Source organism: Anas acuta, chromosome 10, assembly GCF_963932015.1.
Source record: "Anas acuta chromosome 10, bAnaAcu1.1, whole genome shotgun sequence".
Lineage (NCBI taxonomy): Eukaryota > Metazoa > Chordata > Aves > Anseriformes > Anatidae > Anas > Anas acuta.
The window spans coordinates 3,392,327-3,410,636 of record NC_088988.1 but is presented as its reverse complement, the minus strand read 5'-3'; the positions used below and the strand labels follow the sequence as shown (position 1 = coordinate 3,410,636).

The 18,310-nt window shown below is 42.0% G+C and overlaps 1 long non-coding RNA gene across 1 annotated transcript; it reads left to right on the top strand.

Annotated features, from left to right (window-relative positions):
• The first annotated feature begins 2,956 nt into the window (after positions 1–2,956).
• LOC137861967 (uncharacterized) lies at positions 2,957–17,370 on the top strand. The gene is made up of 2 exons (XR_011099959.1): positions 2,957–3,223; positions 15,099–17,370. It is a non-coding gene; the product is annotated as an uncharacterized lncRNA (long non-coding RNA).
• Positions 17,371–18,310: the final 940 nt, after the last annotated feature.

Sequence of the window (18,310 nt, the reverse complement as noted above, 5' to 3'; positions counted from 1 at the left end):
AGGAGGAAGCCAGTCCCAGGAGCAGGGCCTGTGTGTTTGCGTCTCAGTGCTGAAGTGTTAATGAGATGTTCTCTGGTTTGCTTGTGAGGACGCAGGATGCAGCCGGGTGGGCTGAGGGCCAAAGGGAGGGATGTGGAGAGGATGTGTCAGAGAGGACCATGGCTCTGTGCCTGGTGGGAGCCCTCCACGTCTGCGTGGCGGTCCCAAGGGCAGCACTGCTGGAAAAGCAGCTTCACCCCCACTCAGCCTGTGCCTGGGATTTGCTTTGAGCATCGCTGTACGGTTATGGCAGAGTTTTTGCTTAGAAGTACAAGGCAATGATCCAGGCAAGGCTCAACAGATGGGAAATTTCCATTGCAAAAAATGCATGCTTCATGGCTGTGTGGTGATCCTCCTTGTGTTTCCCGGTGTGGAGAAGAGCTAAGAGAAGCGTCAGTCTAGTTGGGCTCAGTCTTGGGGATACTTGAGGGAATCCATCTCATGTATGTGCGCAGCCCCCTTCCCTCTCCCAGTGCTGCATCCTTCCAGATTAACATCACAGTTGGGCCATTTGCTCATTCTTCTCCTATCATCAGACTGCGATTTCCTTTTCCTGTCAGCAGAATGACAGCACAGAGAAGTAGGCAGTACTGTGGGAGATGATATGAACAACTATCAGGAAGAATTCACTGATATATGACGTTACTATTATCCCAGCAGCTGTCCATGTAATTAAAGAGGGGCTTGTATAGGGCTGCTATCAGCTCTGTAGCAGCGGAGGGGGATTGTCCCATCCTCTGCCACCCAGCCTTTGTGTGAGTAAACCAGCTTGGCCTCCAGGCTGCATAACCGAGGGAACAGCACAGCCCAAAGAAAGTGTCTTTGAGGGCAATGTCTGCAAATGGTGCGCTGTGGTGGGACAGATGAGTCTCTTCTTGTTTGCATTTCAACAGTTGGCTTTGGCAGCCTCAGAGCCAGTGCAGCCCATGAGCATCAAAGGGTTCCTGTTTGGGTATGAGCAGACCAGACTTTCCCGAAGGAAAAAGTGGGACCACATTATTCAAAGTAGTTGTGTGTAATTGAATAAAGAAGCTTGGCGCCTTGCAGAGGAGGTACAGCCACCGTTTCGTGTCTTGTTGTTTCACATAGAAGTTGCAGAAGACTTCAGACATGGGAAGGCCTCCCAGAATAAATATTCATCAAATACAAATGTGCAGTGAGACTTGGAAGTGTGGTGAGAAATAATTATATTGCATTAGCTGTGTTATTACACGCGGCAACCCATGTACGTACACACTGCAACCAACCCCTGCTCCTCCAAAAAGCTGCCTGAACAAGGGATGTAAGGGAGGCAGAGTATTTCTGTGTGGCTCTATCTCATGCAGTGTTGATGTAGAGTTTAGCACTTGTCCACTTCTGCAAACAAATTACTTGATCTAATGAATCAGTGAACCTGCAGACACGACTTCATTTTATCTTCCTGGAGGTTTCTAAAAGTGCTTGAACACCAGTATCTGTCCTGTTTCATGTGAGGCAAGTGTCAGCATCAGAGAAGTCATTTAAAAACAAAAACAAAACAGCTTGTAAGATCAAGGAGGGATGGCTGTGCAAAGAGAAATATATCACTGGGTTGCAATGATTGCATTTCTGGTTATGATTTCAGGGGCTGCAAAACCAGGAGGAGAAGCTGCACATACAACCAATGTGTGCTTTTGGAAGTTCAGGCAAGTCCTTGTCTACCAGCAGCATTTTGTCTTTCAAGCAGTAACACTTCGGGGATAGCTGAGATGCCATTTATAGAGCAGTGCAAGACCAAACCCATCCCCTAGACACTACTTGATCTAACAAATGCTTGGCTTCTCTAAAAACCTTGAGATGCAGAAAGGAAGATAACTTTCTGCTAATTGGAAGGGTAGAAGTAATAGTGATAACACAAAATATTTCCTGTGTTCTTCATGCAGAGGAAGTCAACAGACTGCATAATTGGAGAAGCCATTTAGCCATGGCTGGATGTTCTGTTCCAAAGCATGCCTATGACTGCACCAATTCATCTGGTGGGGTTACAAAATAAAATATACTGAGTCAGCAAACATTTACATATATTTTACTCAGTTTCTTCAATGAATATTTGAAGGACTACACTGAAACCCCATGTAATACAAGTTGAAGAGATTTACACAGAATCTAGACATTTTTTCCTTTATCACTGGCAAGCACCGAGTAATAATCCCAGTGGCCTCAGTAGAAAAGTTCTAGTCTGAGCAGAGCATTTTTAAGGTTCAAATCAGCTTGTGTTTGTGGAAGGTTTTTTGCTGTTTTGCAAAGTTTATTTTCTGAAATGAGACAGAAACATCCAGAAATATCATGACTTCTACAGAAAACAAGTTGGAGTAGGCCAAATAAAATGACAGTCTCAATTGGCAGGGAGAGAAGATGATGCAATTAGCTGATTTTTTTTTGTTATTAAATGAGTAGAAAGGTATGAATTTGATACATAGCCTTTTTCTGGCCAGAAATGTCATGGCACACTGAGCAGAAAAGATAAACAGCTAAATATTTTGGCAAAAATGACCTATGTCTGTGTCTATAGTCAGATAATATTCAATTATAAAACTTGAAATAAAAAAAAAAAAAAAAGACCAAAATAAATCTCCTTAATTTATTTATTTTCTCTGTACTACCTCTTTCAAGTCTCCTTCAGATCTCTCTCCCGTTTGCTGAGTTTTTCTCTGGTAGAAATCTGGTCTGGTCTTTTGCAAACTCAGAGCACGTGGGATAATTTCAGAAATCACAAACAGTTAGTTTCTGCTTTGTTCTTTTTCCTGAAAATACTGGAAAACAAGAAGTGGTTGTGAGAGACCAGAGAATGAGCACAGCTCATTTCCTTAGATGAGACCTCTCTCTCTCTCTCTCTCTCTCTCTTTTTTTGTTTTGTTTTTAACAGGACCACCTGAATTGTTGTCCTAAAGATGTCATTTCTTAATTGAAGTTAGGAAAGTCTGGGTTTGGGAAGGAACAAAGAGGTTAAGCCAGTTTTAATTGGTGTTAATTGCAGCCACCAGTGATTAGAGGTGGCTGTGTGAGGAGCACCAGGAGAGATAAAGGGTCTGAAGGGAGGCCATGGGCCCCTCTGGCTCCTGTTCTCCCATCTGAGAAGTGGGATTTGGTATCACCAGGTGCCATCATTACTGCTCTCCTTAACCAAAGTAACCAAATCTAATAGCTGTCCTGCCTTTTCATGAATGTGAGTACGTTTATTTTTTAAATCTATTTTTGAAGGTATATCAGCAAGCTCATTCTGGTTGTGACCTCACCAAAGGCGGGCAGGGTAGCAGTCATCTCTTTCGTTAAGCAGCCTTACGCTGTTTGCTGGATTTAATAACAGTTGTGTTTTGTTCTTTTTCTTTCTTTCATTGGTGAGTTGCTGAAGTCATGTTTGCAAAATATTTGGGTTATGTTTTGCAAAGCATGAAATGTAGCTCAGAGTGAAACCCAAGCCATGGTTTGTAGCTTCAGAGGTCTTTGGGATATTGTCCCTTGAGTGACACCTACAAATGGAAACCCAAGTTGCCTGAGGTCACGTCGCCAGAGGTGACCCTGAGCATTACCTTATGCCAAGAGGTAGCTTCTTCCTTTTATTTATTTTTTTGAGGTTCTCCTTGGGTCTATTTCTGGTAGCGTTGTGTTGGAGTCTTCTCCGAGTGGCACTGTGCAGCGCTGGATGTCACAGCAGGCTCTGGCAGTGCTGGTGAGGCTGGTGTGTGGCTGCAGAGCTGCACTGGCAAAAGGTGGGAAACTTGCTGAGAGCTTGCTTGGAAGTGTTTTTTCCATTTGGCAGCAAGACAAAGCAGCCAGATGCAAAGCATCATTCTCTTGAATGTTATAGCTGGTCCATCTACCAGTCTATTAGCAGTGAGAGTAAGACCATTGTCCCGAATGTTTCTCCTGCCCTAAACCTGGAGAACTGATATTTATTTCCCATATCATTTCTTGACCAAATCGTAGTGTGCACAAGATCTTATTTCCTTATACAATAATAACCAAATCTCCTCAATTGTATTACATTCCTCTATCAGTGCAACTGACATCCTGTTTGCCTTCTGTGCTGCAGCTGCACACGGAGCCAAAAGCTTTGGGAAGATTTTCTACAGTCTCCCAGATCTCTGGCACAATTTGCCAGCTCCAACTCCTGTCAGTTTTTACAGCACCTCCCATCCGGATTGGGGGATAGATTGCTTCAGGAAACATTGCCCAATGCAGTTATGTGTCATGTAATCAAACCTCGATTGTTTGCATCCCATTTAGAAAAGCGAAGTCTTTGCTGTGCTGGGAGCTTGGTATGTCCCCTGAGGTTTGCCTGGCACTGTAGGAGCACAGGTGTTGCAAGAATTTTGCTCCTGCAAAGCACAGATACAGCAGGGTACAAACCCAGCATTTTTTTGATGAAATTTGCACCGGTGCACAGGAAATTTTGCAGGTTGCTGAGGCTTCAGGGGGGTTGTGGCTCTTTCCTTGGTGGTGTAGTTTGTCTCTGTTCAGTTAACAAGGGTGCAAATGTGACCCTAATGCCTCAAGTATGCTAGTGAGATGTGCCATAGGTCAGGGCATGAAGAAGGCAGTCTCCACTTGCCTCTTCTGCCTGTTTCCATGGTGTGCTGCAGGGTTGTAATGCTGCCTTATGGAATTTGTTGCAGCAAACACAGCTACTAGATCTGTGACTTTTTTTTTCTTTTTATATAAATAACTCTTTCCAGATTGGATTGCACAATCGCAGCTGAATTGCAAGCCCTAAGACTCCTTTGTGCATTAGCAGGACACAAGTTTTTGCCTTTGACATTTCAGCTACAGATTAATTAGTGCTGTCTCCTCCCACTTCTGATCCACTTTTCTTTTAATTTTCTGAAAAATAAATGTCTCAGAATTCTACAGAGGATCAAAACCACAATGTAATCAGAATCTGGCCATAAAAGTATCACTCGGGCTTCACGCTGCTTGATGTGCTCAGACTGTGCATTCTGCTTAATGCAAACCAGCCTTGCATGCTGATGACAGAGAACTCAAAACGTAGCTCGTTGCTTATTCGAGTCAATTGCTACTGCTCCCAGGGGACAGGTATCGTAGTTATTATGGGCTCACAACAAAAATGGCATTGAAAGCAAACAGTGTCCTCCTGGCAAAACAGCCCGCGCTCTACTTGTGGTTAGTGTGTCTTTGCAGCTGTGCCAAACTGAAATGTTTACAGCATTTCTGTGGGGCAGATGACTAAGCTAACATGTTGTTAATATATATATATACTTACTGCTCGTTCGGGATGTTTGACGCAAAGTTGGGGGAGGCGGGGAGTAAAGGAGTTTGGGGGGATTTCTAACAAAACACCAGTTCCATGTGGTGTCGAAGCCTGAAGATGTGTTCAAGGTTCTCATCCTGAGAAATTCCAGCAATGGGATTTTGGCAGGAGAGGGCAGCAGAATGACATTTGGTCCCGGATTCTTGCCAAGGTCCATGGCATCCTGTCCTGAGCAGGTATACCTGCATTATCTTGGACACACACCTGTCTTGCCTTTAAAAGTTGTGCTGGAGCATCTTCGGTGAGCCCACCCCCACATATCCTTGGGACTGGCCATGTTTCATCGTATCCAGCTTCACTATTGTTCATTGCAAAGCCAATTGCTTCATGTGCTCCTGGCTGTGGTCTTGGAGATCTGCTGGTTCCTATTTTCTTGATAAGAATGTTTATGTCCCAAGCTGTGAACACACTTTTCCTATGTCCTGTTGCTGCTTTTCTAGCTTAGAAAAATTCTTCTTCATACTCTGTTTTCCAAAGTAATTTTTTTCTGGCTATTCTCTTCTCACTTCTTCCAAGTTATTCACACCATCTTTCCCACCCCTGAATGGTTGAGTTTGATGAGAAATGGCTGTGTTTGAAAGCCAGCAGCAATGAGAAGGATGCAGTAATCCTCGAGTCTTACAGCAGCAGCACTATTACTGCAGCCCTGCATGGGATGTTGGGTTTATCTCAAGCAGCTTTGTCCCAGGGACTCTTAGAGTCTGTGTCTCCATCTCGCTCCTGGGTTCTCTGCAGCCATGGACAGCCCTTGCCACCTGTTCCTCATTCACACTTTGTTTCTCCTTTCGAAGTACAATCCTTTGCTCTCATCTTTGTGGAATCTGATCTTCTTCATCTTGTCCCATTTCACCAGTTTTCCAAGAAAATTTGGAATTGAATCCTGGCTGGTAAAGTACTTGTAAACCTTCCTACTGCGATACAACCTCAGGCTTTGCAAGTTCACATCTTTGTTTCTTTACCCAAGTCACAAGTGCCATTTCTAACTACACCAGGTTCCTGGGGGGTAGCCCATGGACCTGACCTTGCACTGATAAAACTGAGCAGGATGTTTTAATTAGGTTCACATTCACGTTGCAGTGGTTTTGTTGCCACCAGATTTCCCCATGTTAGCTTATCCAAATGTCATGCAGAGAGAGTCGCAGTGAGGTTCCCAGGGAAATAAATCTCCAAAACTTTGTTTCTGCTCCGTGCTCGCTGGTGTCCTGCTGTGAACATTATCTAGCCCTTAGCTAAGGAATGTTGGATTTTTTTTCACCTTGCTTGATAAAACAGTGGTCTTAACCCAGACCTTTTCTTTGCAGTGTTGATTCTGTGTTTGTCAGTGTGCTGTTTTTAGAGAAATAGCACTGTTTTTATTTTTATTCAAACCAGGGCTATTGTCTACTCTGTGCTTCACATAGCAAACGAACCCCTTTGCTTTTGTTGTAGGATAGAAAGATGAAAAACTTTGTCAAAACAGGAAGCAATGACAAGATGTGAGTTTATTGGATTATTAGCCCTAGGGCATGAAGTTTTCGTATGGTATTTTTAAGGTGGTAGCATGCAGAGGTCACTGAAAGTGTCAGACCACAGATACATGTTAAACTGATGTCCTGAAGTTCAAGTGCTGGATCATTCAGTTTATCAAAAGTTGTATGTTAGGTTATTGACATGAAGGGAATTAATTATTCGGTCCACAGAAGTAGCAATTAGATGAGTTATCTCCTATATTCCACCCTTCTTGTGCTTGTATTCCCTTCTCACTTAGGAATACACTCCCAGAAATACTTGACATATATGAATTTTGGGCTAGGAATGTCTTGAATAAACCACAGAACCAATGGATTCTCAATTTCTATTTCCATTTCCTAATTACATTTTATTATATAATTGTGATTAAATTTGATAACAATGGAACACAATGTACCAAACATTCGGGGAAAAAAAAATGTGATTGGAAAGAAAACAACATTCAACCTTTAGTAGAATTTGGACTTTTTCTCTTTTAAATAAAACCATCTGTATTTATATTTTAAAAGTTTGTCTAGGCCAAATGTTGACAAACTGTACTATTTCCTAATCTGTAACCTGGATGGTGACCCCTTCATGTAGCCAGGCATGTCCTTAGCCTTCATATACAAAATACAGTGTGAGAAGCCAGAGGAAAATATGATTTGCCAAAAGTACTTTAAAAAGAAAAAGGAGAAAAATAAAAATGAAGGAATGTTTGCTACCTGGAGCCACAGAAAAAAATCAGTCATATATCCTTGTTGCAATCAGGTAGTCTTGAGCTAGAATAAAAAGTATCTAGATTCATGTACTAATAAGCTGTTCTCAAAAATCTGAAGTATTTCTATTTTTTTTTCTCCTTGATTTCAAGTATAAGCTTGTGCTTCCCTTAAGCCTGGAGTGTGCTTGGATTTCTTGCTTGGTTTGTACCCACGTTCTGATCTATTTTTTTAACTTAAGATATGCTTAAGCACATACACAAATTGAAAAATATCAGTTAGTCAATTCATATTAATTAATGTTAATGAAAATAAGGATAAAGGGGAAAATAAAAAACATGGACTGTCATTCAGTTTCGAGTTTTGAGTTCAAGCTGAGCTTATAACCCAGATCACTTCTTGTTTGTTGCTCACAACTGAAGAAACTGGGGTGCCCACACAGCAGGTTTAAATTGACTGAGCGGCAATAATTTGTCCCAGAATCCATAACCTGATTGAGGAGCTTATTTCTGTGGGATATTTTGAAGCTGACCTATCTTGTGAGTACAGGCCCGTTAAACATCTTGGTTGAGACCTTTGACTTCATAAATTTCTAAAGCTGTGGGCTTCTAAGGGCTGAATATAGTATGGGAATTAGTCACTATTTCCCATGCTTATATGCTCCTCCCTGAGCATCACCAGCCCTTTGATCTGAACCAGTCCATATGTTCTTGTGTTCTTGTTGTCATTTCACCTCTATTTTAACCTGAGTTAGCTCATTGGGGTTGACCAAACTGAAATAAAAACATTTTTTTCTTTTCAGAGTAGACATAACATCAAGCATCCTTGTTCAAATAAAATCCTGTTCAAGTGACTGCAACAGAACTGAGGGAGGACATGGGATCTGGTCTTTATTTTTAAGTTCTTGCTTAACTTCAGAACTTAAGCATGATGATTCAGATTGGCTTGGTTAAAAAAAAATAATTCCCTCCTCCTCAAGCCATAAATCAGTGTATTCTGGCTTTTGTCCCCAGGAAGGGACTGTCTGTTCTGCTGCCAGCGTTATTCCCAGTTCTTTGTCATAGTTATAGGACATGATTATCTTCAGGGGCAGGCTGTTGCCTTGTTGTCCTTTATGACAGTTCTCAGAAGACTGAGAAGCTTGGCCTTTGGTTTGCAGAACGTCTCCTTTTCTTCTTGTCTCTAATCAGATTGCTTATCTGACATGAGCTGTGTTGCAGAAGAATTTGGGTTCAGGGAATATTTGCTTTTTCTGTCTGTAATTAACCTAAAAGAGGGACTGGTGGGATGTTCGGTTCAGAATATGGGGCAGCTGATGTCCCCCGGTGCAATACCACTGCCTGTGCAGCATATGCAGTTACATTCAGACCCCACAGCTTCCCAGTCTCTGGTCCTCTCTCCCTTTTATCATCCATATTCATGTTGATGTTACCCTTCCCTCAGCCTTCTCCCCCTTGCAGCACTTGATGCTGTGCTTAACATTGCATATGTTTGAAAAGCTTACTTTGCTGAGAAAAACACAAGGTTTTCCTCTGTGAACTGGCTGTGCCAGGACACCAAGAATGGCTCATTGGAGTTTCACATCAAGCTGTGTAATTACTACCAAAGTTATGAAAGTAATGCATACTAGAATATTGAATATTTGCTATTGTAAACTGTTGGAAGCCATCATAATAAGATTACAAGCTGTTCTTCCATTCCCTTCTTACTTTTGCTATTTTTTCTCCTTGTTTTATGTTGTTCATCTGTAGGCTTTAGAAAGAATCCAGAGGAATTGCAGTTTCAGAGGTCAGTGCAATAAATTAATTAAAGAAGGTGTGTGGCTTTGGTGGGGCGACAACATGAGTGTAACAGTGAAATCAGCTCCTCAGAAACTGTAAATCATCATTGCTCCTGCAAAATCCACCCTGGTAAATATAGCAGTTGGGAACTCATACAGGAAAATAGTAAAGACACTAAATTAATTTCCAGACTAGTCTTAGTTGTAAAAAATCTGATAGTCAAAATTTCTTTGTTTTAATGCATGGTTTTATCAACAACCTGCCCACTAATAATGAATTTTGGGAATGTACTTAAATGCATGTTTAAATATAGTTGTATTCAAAAGAACATGAGAAATTATTTTAATTTCCACTGAAACTACATGCAGTAGTTGAGGTTGGAGATCTCTACTCAAAGAAAGGTCAATGAGAGCGGGTTGCTCGGGAGCAACTTTTACTCATTTAATACAAATTTCTGAATGAGGACTTCAACTTTTTCTTTATATTTCGGAGGTGAATGGGACAGGAAACAGGAAAATATCCCGTTTTCCACCTTTCATCTTAAAGTCCATTGCCCATGACAAATACAGTGATATTTCAGCTGATTTGCAGACTTCATGTTTTACTGCCACGAGTTAGCAATCCTAACTCTTCAATAAATTGGAAAAAGAAAACCCCAAAAGACTTTCTATGAAAAAGCAACCCTTGTTTGAAATTTTAATGTTGGACTCAAACCATTCAATGCCTCACTTTGAGTTTTAGTCTAATTCTGTACTGGCACAGAGGCCAGTATAGACATGTCAATGTGAAGTCTAGGGGGACCAAAAGTCATCAGAAGCTGATCATGCCATGTCTGTATGAAAAATGGTGGAATTTGAGACCACCTCAGAAATGAGAGGTGGTCTCAAAGAGGCTGTGTAATCACATCTTCAGAGATCTTCAAAATTAGGCCAGAAAGACCCTGAGCTACCTGATACAGTTTAGAAGTTAGTCCTGTTTTCAGTGGGGATTTGGTCTTACCAGAACCCACATTGCCGTATCTCTTGTTGATGGTGCTTGATGGCGCTTGTTGGCTTAATACCTTCTCAGTCTAAGCTTCACACCAAAGCTGAAAGTCTGATTTTTTGCAGACCTTTGTTTTTTGAAGTGCTTAATGTCCATTTGATCTCTCCTGCTCTCTCTGAAGGAAGGCAAGCTGGCTGGCAGCGCACTGCAGGGATTGAGGGGGCTGAAGAAGTGGAACATAAACTCCAGAATATTGTCTGGACTGGCTCAATGTGCCATCAGGTGTGAGGTTTGGATAGAGATTTGTGGAGTTTGATGCCTTGCCCAGACAGAGCTTGAGTTCAATCACTTAAAGGCATGTCCGGCTAGACACAGCCATTGTGTTGAGTCCTGGAACATGAATATCCTGTGTGCTTTCAATAAGAGCCACAAAAGTGTTTGGTTTTACAGGTCACTTCATTTGTTTCTGGCCTTTGCCTATGATAAATAGCTCCATCTATTGCACTGGGCTCTTACAGGCATGTTTGCTCATGCCTGTAGGCGTTCAGATCTACCTGAGATGGTTTTTGCGTTTTGGCCTGTGTGGTCCAATGCCCAGACTGGGAAGACACGCTTTGTGAGCTTGGCACAAGTGGGATTTGAGTGCCCTCCAGGCTGCCCATTAGACAAATCCTACAGTGGAGAGTATATATCTTAGCAGTGGCATCAAGAGGTTTTATTTGGAGACAGGCTGAGATTTAGAGCGTCACTTTTGACAGTTATAAATGAAGCTGTTTTCTCTTTGCACTGTTATTTATGCTGTGATAATATTGCATCAGTAAAATACACCACTCTGGCAGTGTCAGCTCGTGATCCCACCTGTCTAGGGCTGTGGCCAGAGCTCCTCCATCACAGTTGCTCCATGACCTGAGCTGTCATTATTGTGTTAAGTCTCTTCTCTACTCACCACTGCTAGCTTCAAAACTCCCAGCAGGGCTGAACCCCAGATACCGTCTGTGTTTGTTTCCCATGTTATAATCTCCTGGATGGTCACCTGCGATACTCCTGCACTGTGGAGTTTATTTTTTGGGAGCAAAAAGACCAGTAACACAGAGGATGTCTGTCTCCTTTGTGCAAGTCTCCATTATTTATACAGCAATGACACTTTTTGGGCAACAGTCAGCAATTGAGCTAGTGAGCAGACAGCCCGGGGTCACTCCCAGAACAGCGGCTGCAAAAATGTGCAGAGTTTTGCAGCTGTGCCAATGTGCACAGCGGCCTGTCAGTGCCATCCTGCCTCCTCCAGAGATCAGTGCCATCACCCCAGCAGCTGAGATGCAACACATCCCCTTCTTGGCAAACTCTTTGAGGGGGGCTTGTGTCCTCCTGTTGACCGCAGAGCTGCCTTCATCAGGAAAGCGGGGTAGGTAGCAAAATACAGCAGTTCTTAAAGGCGTGGAAAAGCCAGAATAATCCTACCTCAGGCTTGGCAAGGCACAGCATTGCAGCACATTCCTTCATCATTGTAACTGTGGGCTGGGGCTGTATGGCCAGACGATGCTGGCAAGGCAACAGAAATTCAGTTTGTGATTTTTGGTGGGGGAATAAAGATTAATACCACCAACTGTAAACTCGGGGTGGGGGAATTTTAGGAGAGCAAAAATGTCCTGACTTTAGACTGTGCCAGAAATTAATATCCCAGTTCTTGCCCAAAGTACAGTATTGTCTTTCCAGTATAGTGAGGGCCTAAAAATTACTTCTCATCTGAAAAGAATAATGTCTCTGAGGCAGCATATCCGATTAGACTTGGATGGCTTTGCCTTTAGGTACAGGTGTCTTGACTCTGTTACTGAATCCACAAGGTGGAAGGAGTCCAAGGCTGAATGGAGCATCATTCCCCAGCAACTCGTACCAGATGTTAAAGAAATGAATAGAAATGAAAGTCAGCATTCCCTGGGATGAAAGTATCAAGGTATTTCCTAGGCTTTTGTTTCATTGTTTGAGAGTTTTTATGTGTCCTGTGTTTTGGTTATTAATGGTTTTTCACTTCAGTCTGAGAGGCAGGTGGACAGTTTGTGCTATAGGTGGCTGTTATTAATTAAAACGAGGACTGATGATTTTAAAACCAGAAGAGGTGAGTCCAGTCAAAAGGATGAGTGTTAAGAGAAGAGGGGTGGTTAATGTAGAGCCCTCGGTGTCTGACATGCTGCCAACAAACCTGTCATGTGCAGGCTTTGATGGTCAGCTGCAGTAGGACAGAGCTTCAGATTCTGCTCCACAGCTTCTTTACACCAGCCCCACCAAGCCTTCACATACACGTCTTAATTTTGAAAAGCTGTCATACTTTCCATGACATTTCTGAAATCCTTTTTCTGCTGATCTTCAACTGGTTGTTACCACATTGCGGGTGCTTCTTGTGGGCTCTTTAAAAAAGCTTGGAGTTACAAGGTACTTCTGGTCCAATTGGCCCTTCAAACTAACCAAAATTGTTTGAGAGAATCTTGGGTAGAATTCACTGGGGACTGAGCAAGTATGTCGTGACTACCCTTAGACATAATTGTAAGTGCTTCTGAACCAGTATATTCCTGAATGCAGCATCCCACCCAGAATATAGGAAAAGAATGTATTGACTATGAGATAAAAACCTAAAAATGTGCTATTGAATTCTCTATTGTGATTCAGTTACCATAAACAGTAATTAAATAGCTATTGGGCTATCCACTGGCATGAGGAACATTGCATACTGTTATGTTTTCCACAGGCAAAGAGCCAAGCTCGGGCCAGAGTTAGTCTTGATGCCTTTTACTTCATGCAGAGGGAATTGCAAATATGAGGCTTTCCTTCAGAGTCCTGCACTGAACATCCCCATGGCATCTCCCATTCAAAATCGAGATACCTCGAGGAACTGCGTGCTACGAAGTGGGAACAGACAAATGGCAGGTCTTTGGGGAATGCCATTGTAAGGGGTGCTCCTTCTCTGGCACGTGTCACAGCTCGGCCAGGTGGTGGGTGGATGCCCAACCTCTGCAAAGAAAAACAGCAGAGCCCACGGCCACATCCCAGCAAAGCAATAACTTCTGTTTACTTAAACTTTTCTCCTCCTGCTTTTCCCCTGCAAACATCCTCTGACTTGAAGAGGCCTCCAGCACTTTGTATTGAGAAAGGAGAAGGGAAAAGGTAACCTGGCTTTGCGATAATCTTTTGGGAGGATGCTGCTGAAGTCATTATTCCTCCTGCCTCTTCTCTGAATTTTCTGAGTCTACTGTTTCCAGCTTCAAGGGTAACAAGAGAAGTTCCAGCCCTCAAATGAATAGCTTAAAAGTAATTCATTTTTAAAATCTAGTAAGTTTTGTATTCTTACAGGATGGTGTCTTTTCCATGGGGAAGTATTAGCTCCCATTTTTTAATTATTTTCTTTTAAAGGCAAGGAAGACCCTCTGCAAAGGAAAACAAAATGAAATAAAACTAACCAAACAAAAACCCCAAATGAATACAGTAAGTGTCAGTTTTCCCAGAACTTACGCCAACATGCCAGGGGTCCCGAAGCACATGGAAATACCTTAAGAAGTGATGACAGCAGGCATCTTTTCCTCCTATTTTTCACTGGTGGGTTTGCTGCCTTGTGTTTGCTGCAGATGAAGGGTCCATGCAGGCCCCATGCAGCAGGTTCTGATGGTTAATTGTGAAGGTGGGGTGTGAAAAGACTTTGCTCTCATTGGGGCACTTAAAAATATTCTGAATATAGATCCATTTCAAAATCTGGATGTGAAGTGTTGAAACACTTCCTACCCTTGTGCTGAGTTCCTATAGAATGGAACAAGTTACTGTAAAGTGTCAACCAGGCCTGAATTCCGCAAAGTTCAGTCCCAAGCATGTTCAGTCATCCTGGAGGGAAACTGAGGCATTGGGAGGTGGTGAGAGCAGAGTGAAGAGCTCAAGCCCAAATTCACTGCTCTAGTTGCTGTTCTCTGCACCACTTCCTTGTGCCTGTTGGTGAATCAGTTGACAACATTTATGTGTAAAGGTGCTACAGTGAGAGGGATTGTATAAATAGATTAGACAGAGGTTCGCTTAAAATCAACTGGCAGGCTCTGAAGGTTAATAGTCTCCATCCCGAACAACTGTCTGAGTAATCAGCTCATATAAATCTCAGCTCCGTGTTCACTGCTACTCCAGCTGACATTTCAGTAGGACGATTATTTATTTCAACAGACTTCTGGAGGAGAGCTCTGAAAAAAAAAAAAAAAGAAAAAAGATGAAAGTACAAAAAGTACAAAAAAATAAAAAAAGGCAGAGGAAAAGTAGAGGATGCAGCCAAGACATCAGTGATAAAGTGGAGCAGAAGAGGCAGCCGGAGCCTTGGACTGCAGCGCGGGACATTATGTGCTAGAATTGGGAGTTGCTCAGAGATCAATATTTGCTGTCCTGCCAGCCCACATGCCAAAGGACTGTGTCACAAAAGAGGAGAAAACGCATCACGTAAATCTGTGGAAAGTGAGCGATAGGGTGTGAAGTGCAGATAACGGGATAATGTAATAAGTCTATAAAAGAATATACACCATGATTTAAGATAACAGATTATTTGGTGGGTGATTTTTTTTTCCCCCCGCATCTGCCTTTTGCTTGTGTTCCTGTGCTCTGCCAGCCACTTCTTCTGTGCTTCAACCTCACTTTCTTCTTTGCAAGGCCCAGGAAATATTAGAAGAGCAAAACTTGTTATTGCCCTGGCTGATTATGCCAGATTCTTTGTAGGACCTGTCTCAGAGTAACCTTCTGTACTGTGCAATGGATTATGAGGCCATTTGTCTCTCTTCTGCCTAGGTTTTTCCACTGTCATGGATAGAAGAGGCTCTGGGAAACTGCCTTGTTTTCTCCCATATGAAGCTGGAGGTGGATGAAGGCTGGGAAATCTTTGTCTCTGTATCCAGACTGAGATGCCTGTTAGTGCAGCTCAGCAAGGGATGAAGGTATCTCTTCCCCTTGTCCAGGAAGGCACCATGGGCATCAAAGTGAGTCCTGGGATCACACAGCTCCTGACCTACCACAGCTACACACCACCCCACTTATTCAGGGGTTGCAAATGACTTACTACACAGCTATAAATTCCAGATTTCTCCTCTACATATTGGATTGCTCATCAGTTATCTGGATGGCCCAGTGGCAGCACAGTCCAGTTTATTCTGGAGCTACTCAGAACTTATTTCATATGTCAAATGTTCATAACTGTTCAGACTTTGGCAGGTTTTTGGTTGTCTGATTCATATGGATATTTGTTTTTGGCCATAGATTTAGCTTGCTCAGAGTTTTTACGAGGTCTGGTGGAGGCTTCTGTGTTACTCTTTGGCTTGCAAACCTCATTTTGATGTGATGATTAGATGATAAAAAGTATTTCTCCTTGCTTGGAAGATGCTACTATATGAGGGCTATGGGACCATAAACTCATTCCTAGGATAACGTCAGGATATAAACTACAAATTAGTTGTCAATGTAAAGAAATACTCCTACTCAACCAAAGCCAGGCTTCATCTGTACTCTTCTAGGGAACAGGGGCAAATAGATAGTAACCCCAGCAAAGAAACACGTGGTGAGACAGTCCCAGGAAGTTCAGGTAAAGGAAAGTGTCAGCAGTCTGCTTTGATTCACTGGGATCTAGGGCACATCAGCTGTTTCTAATAGTGAATGCTGAGCCTTAGCAAAACCTTGAAATTAATTTTTGAGTGTGTTTAGTGTCTAGCCAAGGAACTTCTTTTTGCTAAAACTTTTCCACTATAACTGGCAGAAATGCAACCGATCATAACTGCATATGAAAGATTGCACAACACATCTCCCTGTGAGCCAGAAACAGGGAAAAGTCAAAAAGCATCCCAGATATATTACAATGAACATTTAGATTAAATGGTACCATAGCCATGTATACCTGTCCTGAATGTCCCCAAGTACTGGATGTAAGGACTGTGGTTCACTTTTAAGTCTTTCAAGAATTACCATACAAATATCAAGAAGTCCAGCTACAAAAGATATCAACAGAAAAAGATGGACCTTTTGTTTGTTTTAGACATTACTCATCTATGGTATTTCTTCTGTGGGTAGGAGAATCTTTCCTGCAAAGTTTGCTGTATCCTTTTCTTGAGTAATTATCGCAGACTACCAGAGCTCCTGTATATTTGTGCTGGGTAATTTGTTGGCTGCTTTATGCTGCAGAGAAATTTAGATGAGATAAGGCTCTGACCCCATGCAGATTAGAAGGATCGTGACTACTGCTGCCTCGGCACAATTTTAAAACCAAAAGAAAGATTTATACTAGGTTTTAGAGAGTAATTTAATGATTTAATTTTGTTAGTGTTTCCCCTTACTCACCAGGCACAGCAAAACTCAAGTAGATAGCCCATATCTGTGTCCCTTCCCCATCCTCCCCAGCTTGCTTTTGTTCCCAGAAACACAAAAGTAGTCTTTTGGGAGAGGAAGAAAGAGAAGCTAACACCAACAAGATAATCATAGTGGGGGTACTGAGGGCAAAATAATATTTTAAGGTAATAAGTAAAACAAAGGTACATCAGTTGAGTGAATCAAATCATCGTTGGAGAGGATTAGTTCTGTTAAGTTATTGAATGAAACTTATCCATGAAGTTTAAATCAGTGATGTTTTCTACTGCAACTTGCTTTCTGTGGCAGGTTTGTGTTGTTTTTCAGATTATATATTTTTCCCTGTTGTTCCTGTTAATACCAAATTTATAGAAAATATGGTGGGTTTTTGTTTGCTTTATTCTTGGACTTGTTCTCAAGTAAAGGGAAAGAAGAGAACAGAATTTTATACAAATGCTTGCTGAAATTTACAGCTGAAGAACATTTGATTTGAAGTTTAGACATGTAATGCTCTCCATAAGTTACCTACTATAAATTTGAAACTGATGTTATAGTTTTGATTACACATTTTTATGATGCATTTTGTGCCTCATTTCCAGACAGATTTATAGCCCTTACAGAATACTAAATGAGTGACTCCACATGCTTCATGTCAACAAGTTCTCTTTAGTTTTATTTTTTTCCCTGAAACTTCTGCTGGTTAAAATTAAGCTTTATTACAGTCAAAGTACATTTGTTCTAGTCATTTTTGAAAGGTTCTTGTTCATCACAGGGAATCTGGTGAAAATGACCAAGGGTTTTGACTCTAGAGATAGCTAGCAGTGAATGAGAGCTGGTACCCATACTTCCAACACTGAACCCAGGTCCTCATATATGTGTTGAATTGACCACCTGAGTCTTGACATGATTAAAGAGCAAGGCAAAGCCTATCTAACCTACAAAATGTCCTTTCCAAAATAATCCAGGCAAGAGAAACAGAGAGAGGAGAGAACAATGTCGCCCTTTATAGGCTAACAGATGTGAAACTATCTCCAAATAGCAGAGTAGCCAACAATAACCTATAACAAATCATGAGCTGTTGGAAAGAAAAATCTTTACACTGGGCTTTGAATAAATTCTGTGGCTTGGATACAAGTACAGATTTTGCCCGAGAGTTCTGGCTGATGCTTTGCCTTTGACGGGTCCCTAGGAAGATCCCATCATTATCCTTGCATCATCCTGTACCACCCAAAAGTCTGACACATGTCAAAGCCAGACATGGTAAGCAAAACATTATATTTATTTATATTTATTTCTGAATAAACAGAAGTGTGTTTATATTCATTTCCAACACCCTCAAGAGCTTACAAGGTCTGACTAAGGCTACCAGGACAGAGTTACCCTCAGGCATATTTATAAACATGGACATGCAGACACAGGAGGGTAGCTGCCCAGGATATCACATCACTGCTTGATCTAACTACAAGGTCAGCGTGTGCTTCACATGCATTACTGCACCTGACTCACACAGGATGTGGCTTTTTTTGCAGGCTTGCCCTTGAGCTCATAGTGTGGAAATTTGTTATTAATCCCTAAAGAGGAATAAGCATCTCCCCTGGGTGTTGTAAGGATGGTAGCAGTATCAAGCCTGAAATGAGTGGATGAACCAGACAGAGGAAACGATAATGCCT